Source organism: Grammomys surdaster, unplaced genomic scaffold (genome assembly GCF_004785775.1).
Source record: "Grammomys surdaster isolate TR1022 unplaced genomic scaffold, NIH_TR_1.0 126059, whole genome shotgun sequence".
NCBI lineage: Eukaryota > Metazoa > Chordata > Mammalia > Rodentia > Muridae > Grammomys > Grammomys surdaster.
Window position 1 is genome coordinate 5113208 of NW_021620869.1, and position 10123 is coordinate 5123330.

A 10123-nucleotide genomic window follows, 5' to 3' on the forward strand; every position below is an offset into this window, starting at 1 on the left:
GAGGGAGAGGGAGAGAGGGAGAGGGAGAGGGAGAGAGGGAGAGGGAGGAGATGCAGAAGCCAGAAGAGGGCACCAGATTTTCCGAAGCTGAAGTTACAGAAGGTTGGGAACTACTGGGAACTGAACTCAGGACCTCTGGAAAAGCAAGCAGCAAGTGTTCATAATCTCTGAGCCATTTCTCCAGCTTCCCAACTGGGGTTTTAAAGATTAGCCCGTGATATCTTTTTTTAGAGAAAATCTCCTCGTGGTCACAGGTCCACCCTTGCCCTGTCTTTAGTCTCTTCAATGTGGCTCTGGTTCTCAATATTCCATGGCTTTCAGCAACAAATGTTGACACATTTGGTGGGACTGGCTGGCTCCTGTGTTCACTGTTTCATTTGGTGTGTGTCTGGTGGGTCCTTAACATGTGCAGCCCACATACCACAGAATGACAGCGTACTTCCTGCAGCCACTAAGCATGAACACTGTCAATGTGTTCCCATTCAGATGTTCTTTTCTGTGGTCCCTTAAGGGGTTTCCAGACCCTTCCCTCTTCTCTCCTAACTAGCACACACTCCAAGCATCTCACTCTTTCTCAACACTCAGTTTATTCATTTGTTTATTGACATGCAGTTTCCTGTTTTATTTGGGGAGTTATTTTACCTCTCATTGCTGTATTCACGGAGCCAATAGGAATTTTTGTCTTTTTTTTTTAATATACTCTCATCATTCCTTGGATAGTTAATTGATGTCTGACATAAGAGTTGGTCCAATCTCATCTTTTACTTTCCCTAACCTGCCCTAAAATCTGTCTCTTCAAGGGGCTTAGAGATAATGCTGTGTAGAAGGCAAGGAGTGACATAGCTGGCTTCAGGGACAACAGGACAGGAACCCTATAGCCAACAAGTCCCCATTGTCTTTGTCATGGTTCATCAGGTTTTTTTCTTTCTTTTTATTGGTTATTTTATTTATTTACATTTCAAATGTTTTCCCCTTCCCAGTTTCCCCTCCACAAACCCTCTATCCCATCCTCCCTCCCCACTGCTTCTATGAGGGTGCTCCTCAACCCGCCTACCCATGCACACCTCACCACCCAAGCATTCCCCTATGCTGGGTCATCGAGCCTTCACAGGACCAAGGGCCTCCCCTCCCATTGATGCCAGATAAGGTCATCCTCTGCTACATATGCAGTTAGAGCCATGGGTCTCTCCATGTGTACTCTTTTGGGTGGTGGTTTAGTCCCTGGGAGCTCTGGGGGTCTGGTTGGTTGATATTGTTGTTCTTCCTATGGGGTTTCAAACCCTTTCAGCTCCTTCAGTCCTTTCCCTAACTCCTCCATTGAGGTCCCCATGTTCAGTCCGATGGTTGGCTGCAAGCATCCACATCTGTATTGGTAAGGCTCTGGCAGAGCCTCTCAGGGGACAGCTAGAGCAGGCTTCTGTCAGCAAGCTTTTCTTGGCGTCAGCGACGTTCATCTTGGTGTTGCATTTAGTGGATAGAGGCTTGCTTAGGAGATTGGTAAAGAACACCTGGCATGTGTGAGAGGCCATTTCCAGTGAAAGGCCATTTGCAGAGATGAAAATTCAGTGTGGGCAGTACTATCTCACAGGCTGGGGCCAGGATACAATAAAAGGGGAAAGACAGATCATGAAAGAATATCTATCTATCTATCTATCTTTCTCTCTCTCTCTCTCTCTCTCTCTCTCTCTCTCTATCTATCTATCTCTATCTCTATCTCTATCTCTATCTCTATCTCTATCTCTGTCTCTATCTCTCTCCCCTTCTGGTCTACCATGATGTGAGCAATCCTCGGCCACATCCTCCCTGTAGGATGCAATGAAGCATCTGAACCATGAACCAAACTACATGATTCCTTAGTCAAACCTCAGTAAAGCAAAGGGAGAAGCACCTAACATCTGCAAAGAGGGTGCTCTGGGCTCTTCCTGGGAATTAACTCTCAGCTTCCAATCCTCACACCTATGGTGATTTTCCAGCCTCCTCTGGTGCAGATACCCAAGGGAAGAGGCTCCTTGAACTCACAGCAATGAGCGTTATCATCTCCCGGTGTGAGAACAGGATGAGAAAAATCTCTCACAATTCATATTCAGTTTTCAATCTCCCTTGGTGTCTCTATGCCTCTGGAGCTATCGGTGGAATCTATCATGAGCTTCCAGATTGGTTGTGATGGGTATGGTTAGCATCATTGGCTCTGGATCACAGGTAGCCAACAGCATCTGCGTTCATTGAGTTCAAACTCGTTGGCCAATGGCACCGGTATCTCTCTGCTTTTATTGTCTTTTTTATTTTCCTCCACAAGGAAGTGTCAATCAATCAACCATCTGCCCTTCACATCATTCCTGTAAGATATCCTGTCACTGTGATGTACGTTCTGGAAAAATCCCCACTTCTCCCTTAAGTATCCACACCATCTTTCTCCTCCAAGGCTGAAGTCAGGGCTGTAGGCAGCTGATGGAAGTGTCTACCTGATTAGCCTTATTGCCAGGTATGGAACAAGTCTGGAAAGTCCCATTTCTAGCATTGACAGTCACATAAGTAGTCATTCACTTAGGTATAGGGTCAAAGAGGCAGAGCAGGCCCTGGGTGACATGGAAGAGGTGATTTAATCCTCTCTGTTGACACCTTGGAGCAGGGTTTTAACATCTTCCTCATCCCTGAGGATGCCCAGCCTCTAGCAAGGAGGTTTGCCATGCTCTCCTTTCCCGGGAAGAGTTTAAATAACCAGGAAGAAAGCGTGTGCAGTTTATAGTGAGTAAGAGGACTGGGGAAGAAGCAAAGTGCAGACATTGATAGTTCAGAAATGTTGCTGGAGAAACAAAGCCAGTGTGTTCAAGACCAGAGTTGGCCTAGGAAGCTAGCTCAGTTCTAAGAACCAATTCCCAGCCATCCAGGGGAAGCAGCCTTGAGCTGGACCATCCGGCAAGAGCTTGACAACTGCTTGAAATGTGAGGCTTTGGGATCTGGGCCTGCAGTGGAGGGGCCTGTGAAGTTTGTTAACCCAGGGTAGCTAGGCGGGTTTAAGTAATTGCCTCATCTAAAATGGTTCCCCAGCCCCATAAGTTGGTCCCTGCTGTCCTATGGGCTCTGCCTTCTACATACCATCTGTATCTTATTCTTGGATGAATCTTCTTCTGTGTGTGCCTCAGCCTTGGGACCTGTCTTCTGCATCTATGAATCCCAGTTTCTCTCCAGTCTTCCCCTTACTGGTTAGTTCCTCATACCTCCCTTCTTGTTACTATCTTTTGAGTTGCTGATGTGGCCATGCTGGGAACAAAACCCAAGGCCCCATGTATGCTAGGCAAGCATTCCATCAGCGAGACATACCCAACCCCTCAAAACTGGCAGACTCTGCCTGCTCCAGCGCCAGGCTTGGAGTCTGTCTCCCCCTGACTGGCCCTCTTTAGTCTAAGCACCTCTCTGCTCTTGACGCCCTGGCCCTGCCCACTCAGAACTCATCACCTTCAGGGGTCCACAGAGGCCTTGTTCAGATCTGCTGGCACCGACTGAACCATGCTTCCTGCTGCAGTTAGCCGTGTGACATGTGTAAAGGATTAATAACTCTCGATGTTTGGGGACCACATCTTACTTTTGTTTTCCCAGAATAGAGAAAGGTCGAGTACCGCAGTGATGGGGCACAGCTAAGCTGTGGGGCTCCCTGTGGTGCTGTATCCTTGTGACCTCCCCATCTGGGACCCTAGATGACTGTGGCGCACTTGCAGGTGTGAAGCAGGTTCTGAACAAAGCCACGCTTTGAGGGGATGGATGAATAACATTGCAAGACAAATGATCCCAGATGCCTAGAACAGGTGGGGTGGAGCCATGAAAACTTTACCTAAAAGAATGCTGCACCGGTTGTGTGTCAACCAACCTTGGTCCCACAAGCCCGCGTTACTGTTCAAAGCTGCAAGTTTGGACTGCAGGCACTGAGCTGGGTATCCTCCCAGGCTGGAACTTCTATACACCAAGGATGCTATGGGCTGGTAGGTAGACGTGGTCCTGGCCCCTCCCACAGCAGGAAGCATGCCCTTCCTGAGTTCCAGCTAGGTCCCTCTGTATCTGATCCATCCACCACAAGCTGACTGTCAGCCTGTGATCCTTTCGTCCTGGTATGTTCTTTCTATTTCTGGCTCTTCTTTCCCAACATCTCTATCTTTGCTGCCTTATGTAAAATTATGGTTCCTTTTAAAACTCAGTAAGTATAAATATGCCAAAACTCACAGGCATGGTGTTTCCTTCAGATGTGGGCAGCTTGGGTCTCCTGAACTTTGCAGTGATCCATGAATCTTAGCTCTGGTGGCCACCTCTCCTTGTGTCGCTTTGGTTGATAATACTGTGTGCTAATTCTACACTGTTTCTAAGGGCATCCCTAAAAACACATCTATGTGAGCAAATGTACTGCTCAGATGACCACCGCTCCTGTGTGTCCTCGTTTTATTTGGATCCTCTAGCTATCAATAAAAGCAAGATTTCACTATGTTTCCCAGATAAAACTTTCCCTGCCCATTCCCCCCAACCCACTCTGACCAGGAAGGATCAGAGAGGGAGGACGGCTGGGAGGAAACATATCTTAAAGGAGCCTGTTGACAGTTTCTTCAGTTTGGCCTTTACCACTTTCCCCAAAATTCCCCCTGTCAATTAATGAGCTCCAGATAAATGACAGCTCTTTCTCTGTCCTCAGTGTCCATTCCCTCCTGTGGCCTTCATCTACAATCCCAAGGACACACTGGCAAGTCCTGGGCCATTGACCTGGCAGGGAGGTCCTCCCCCACTTCTCCATCTCCTTTCTGGAGCTCACAATACAAATTTACATCCTAAAAGATCTTCTCCATTCTCCCCTGGGAAATGCCAGGCTCTGCTGTGGACATGTGTCAAAACTCTGAATTGGGTATGAGACGGCAAGCCCAGGGAGAGAGTTGCATGTTTACATAGGGGGCGGGGTGTTAGGGGAGGGGTGGACTGTGTTTCAATTAAAAATTTGCAGATGTGAAAGAAGATACAAGACCAGAGCATGGATTGGAACACATAGCCAGTCCCAAGACTAGCATCGGGAGCATGGTGGGAGATAGTCCCCTCCAATCCCAACCCTGAGCTATGGCTGTTGACCTCTCTGAGGTAGGGTAGAGATAATAGCTGTGGGGCCTGCTGAGTGTCCCAACTGCAAGATCGGAGAACTGAGGAAGCAGATTGACCATCAGAACCAGGCCTCGGAGGGCTAGGCCGCGATACCAGTCAGAGCTGGCTGACACTGAGAATGACTGGGCATCATTCTTAGCAGCCCAAGGCATGTTTTGCTGCTGCAAATCCTCCACTTGGCCCTGCAGAGCCTCTCATACTGAATCAGAAGAGGGACAAGTGACGAGCCAGAATGCCACCTGCTTGTACACTGACATCAGTGAGTGCATGAGCCTGCTACTTCCTGGTTCTGCTTCCCACAAACAAGTACCCCTATCATGCCAGCTTTCTAGGATTCCTCATGGTGCATGTCCCTGGCTGAGTCCATATGCCTCTGGGTATCATGGACAAACACTGCCTGTGTGCTTACAGAAGTACCTAGAGTTTGTTTTCCTTGCTGTAACCGGACTGGCCTTGAAGCAGATGTCCCAGCTCAAAAGCACAGCAAGGACCTGAAAGTGGCCAAGTTAGAAGAGATGTGAGATGCAGGGCTGGTGACATTAGAACCAATTTCCTGTCTAGGGCTGACATATAGAAGGAGCCCTGAATTTTGAGAGGCTGACGTAGCAGTAGGTCAACATCATCAGCCAATAGTACCAGTTCTGCCCTTGGATGGATACAAGATGTATGTTTCCGTCAGTGCTAAGGGATTCAGGGAAACTGAGGCAGGGCATCCAAAGAGAACGACTCCCTCAGAGAGAAAAAAAGATAGTTCTATAACAAGGGTTGTCACCCAGTTCTGCCGACAGCAAGCACACTGCCCTAGGGTGGACTCCGGTTCTGGTTTTGCTCTGTTCCCATGGTCATGAGAAGGTCTGTCTCTGGCCAGTCTATGCCATGATGGTAGAGAGGGAGCAAAGCTAATGGCATCCCTACTGCCCTGTGTTATGCCTGGGACCCAGTGGACCCTGCTACCAGAATAAGGTTAGATTTCTTGCTCCATGCACTAGCCAGGCTGAGTGCTCTTCCAGAGCTGGGGTGAAGGAATCCACTCAGTTTCCAGGGACACTGTTACAACTGGAGAACCAACATGTGCAAAACAAAACCAACCAAACAAACAAACAACAGTATATGTGCCCATGTCTGTAGAGGCAGGGGATGAACTTGACTGTCATTCCTTAGATGTCATCTTGTCACTGTGAGATGATAATGTCTTTCATTGGCCTGGATGGCCAGTGAGCTCCAAGAAACAGTCTTGGCCTCATCAGTTCTGGGAACACAATAGCACAGTACCATACCCAGCCTTTTAAATGTGAGTTCAGCAGAAGAACTCTCTGATCCTTAAGCATTTGATGCAGGCACCTTACTGACCAAGTTATTATCCCAGCCTGAGCCAACAACTCTCATCAGCTCTGGGCAGGGTAAACAGGTGGATCTGAGTCTTCCCAAGATGTTCAGAGATTTATCTAACCCTGAGCCCAGGCTAGGCTGCAGACAGGCTATGCAGTATTTTGAACCAGGGGTTCTTTATCTGTGAAACAAAGACATTTGGCCTCTGCAGGGCTGATGCCAGGGCTCTGGAGCAGATTCTTAGTTCAAGATTGCTGCCCTTCTTTTCATTGATAATGAAGCTGTTCACCATGTTGTAACAAACTGTTCTGCTGCTCCGGTCCTCGGGTCAGGGAACAAGAGAGAAAGAGTAGGGACAGGGACACAAAGAATGGAGAAAAGACGAAGTCTGGTCAAAGACGAAGTCTGCTTGCTGGAGACAGAGTCTGCTGCTGGAGACAGAGTCTGAGTTTGTCTGCTCTGTCTAGTCTGTCTGCCTGAGTCTGTCTGAGTCTGTCTCGGTCTAGTCTCTCTGTCTAGTCTAGTCTGTATGCTCTGAGTCTATCTGCTCTGAGTCGCTCTGTCTAGTCTGAGTCTGTCTGGAGACAAAGTCTATCTGCTCTGACTAGTCTGTCTGCTCTGACTCTGACTGCCTCTGACTGCTCCTTTTATATCTCTCCTGAGTCTCTCAAGTGCTGGGATTAAAGGCATGTGCTATCACTGCCTGGCCTTGACTGAAAGGATCAAAATAATTATCAGAGTGTGCTCAGCTGTTGTAGGCTGTTGAAAACAAGTCTCTTGTCAGGGTACATGGCTCAAGATGGCTGCAAAGATAATAGCCGCCCTTGGCTCAGAGTTGGCTCCCAACAGGTCCCCATTTTTAAATTTGTTTTTAAAAGGGAAGGCTGGGAAAACTTAAGGAAACTGTGTCTGTCTTAGGTTGGGACAAAGGACCCCAGCCTCCCTTTCCCATCTCTGGATACTCAGCAGCCATTGGTTGAGCTCCTGTCTTAGGATGGTGAGGCCTCCCAGTTTGGGGCAAGGGTCTTGAAGTGTTCTCTTACCCGTCATTGACTATCCAGCTTAGTGCATAAGTTAGGGGTTAATCCTCGTCAGTCTTGATGACCAAGGTTTTGGAGTCCCCTACTTCCAGCCTATAATAACGGACCTGTATGGGTTTCATTTGAATAGCATCTATCTATTATCATACAAAAGCCATCAGTCTGTTGAACAGCACGAACCCAAGAGACAAGAGACTTAGCAATGTCTGAATGGTTATTGTAAAAGCAACACTCTTTTTAGGGTAGTATATAACTCCCTCTGTTGGAGGAGTAAAAAGTATAAGCCTCTTCTATTCTGTAGCACTATTTCAGCTAAGAAGGATAATGAATTTTACAAATGCATTATAGCTGGTTCCATTCTTTCTAAATCTAAATCTATAGAAGTACAATCTATAGAAGTACAGAGTTGATCATAGCTTTGATCTTAACAAAACAAATAAAGAAAATCCCCATTCCTGTCCCAGTCAATCCTAAACCCAAAAAACAATTATAGTAACTGTGGTAATGGGTTTTCTCCTGAGTCTAAACAATGTACCCCACTAAATCATAGATCAGGGAACCAAAAGTCCAATAGAACCACCCTGGAGGTGTGGGCGGGGATGTCTTCTTCTGAACTGAGAACTTCCCAAGTCAGGTATGCTGGTTGATCCGCTCCTGTTTGAAGACAATTGTGAAGCATCTTCATGTTTCCTGTAAAGAAAAAATAAGCTTCAAAGGGGGTTTCTCCTCCCTGGATTTGTTATTGTTGTCTATTTGTTTGATCAGTCTCTCTGGCAGCCAGCATGTGACATCTGCTGTTTGGGAATATACGCAGACAGAACCTCTTCCCCAGATAAGCACTGGATCTGGCCCATTCCAGGTTCCAGTTAATGGGTCTTTCCAGAGGACTGTTGCAAAATTCTTTTTGGTATCAGGATGCCAGAATCTATCTGCAGCTGATTTTCCTTCAGAATCCAAAGTCAAAAAATTTAAAATAAAGAGTGTGTGATGAAGGATATTTCTGGGGGATCCCTTAGTAGGGTTCCATTCCCCATTTTCAATTTTTTCGAATTGACATTTAATAGTTTGATGTGCCCTTTCTACCATACCTTGGCCCTGTGGATTGTATGGAATACCCATTTTATGTAGTATTCCCAATTTTTCACAAAATTGGTGGAAATTGGATCTTGTATAACCTGGGTCATTGTCAGTCTTGACCTGTTTTGGCACACACAATACAGTGATTGTAGCAAGCATATGATTGATTACATGTTTGCTTGCTTCTCCAGTTTGTAATGTTGTATAAATGAAACCCCTGTATGTATCTGCACATATATGTATATATTTTTGATTTCCAAATTCATTATAATGGGTAACATCCATTTGCCAGAGACTGTTTGGTATCAGTCCCTTTGGATTCACACCTAAATGAGGAACTGGTAAAAGTTTAACACTTTTCATATACCACTGTGCATGGATGTCCTGCTGGGCAGATGCAGGAATGGCTTACACCTCTTCACGAGGCACCCTGGGAGAACCCACGCTGCTTCTTAGTTTCTAAGAAGTTCCCTAACCTCCAGTACAGAGTTCGTCTCAGACGAGCTGGTGGGCATAGGAGCAGATCAACGTTTCCGTGGCTGCAGATAGACACCCTCTGCCTGCCATTACCTGCAGACTCAGTCTCATGAAGAAAATTACAGTCTGTGGGCAGTGCTCACCCATCTGTCCCCTCGACAGGCCTCACATACATCCGAGTTTCTCTTCTTAAAGGTACATCTGGCTTCACCACAGTTTCTACCTACCAGAGATGTAGGGGGTCACACCAGGCATGGCCCATCCCCTTCTAGATGAGTCATGGACCAGGCACAAGCCTCCCAGCCCAGCTGTGTCCTGTTCCTGCTCTTTCACACATAGCTGCAGCGGGGAAGGAGATGAGCATCCTTCACCACACCATGGGCTCTGTGTGTCTGCTTCCCTATGATGGACCACACACCCAAGCGGTACAGACCACGTGGGTGAGGTTGCCTCATAAGCTGACTTTGACCACCAGCTATGGCTAGCTGATAGTCATGGACCCGGAAGGCTAGCTGTACCCACTGAGAAATGAGGAGAACTTAGAGTCATCCTGCCGCCTCCACAGGCAACATGAGTGTTGAAAGGTGTGACTCGATGGTACTACTGAAAGATCAGGGGTGGGCCTGCAGGCCTCACTACAGCTGTAGTGGATCTGTTCCCTGTCCCAAAGGTAGGTGGGTAAGAAAATAGCCAACACTGGAGCTAAAGGAGAGCCTGCTATAGATGAGGGGAATAGAAATCACGGGATGGTTAATTCTGACTGCAGTTTGGTTAGATGTAGAATCAACTCAAATATATAGCTCTAGATGGGTCTGTGCAAGCGTTTCCAGGAGGATTAACTGAAATGAGAGAAGTGTCCCCCCAGTGTAGGTGGCACCTTCCAGCAATGGCTTAGATAGAGAGGTCTGAGTGAGGGACAGTGCTGTTTGCCCATTTGAGCATCTTGTCGGAGTGTGTCACTGCTGGAGCTGCTGTTGTTATCCTCAGGGACACCAGAGCACAGCTTTTTATACCTTCCAGTGTGGACTGATGATTCTCCAGGAATCCTCCAGGTCTTCAGTGCCAGATTG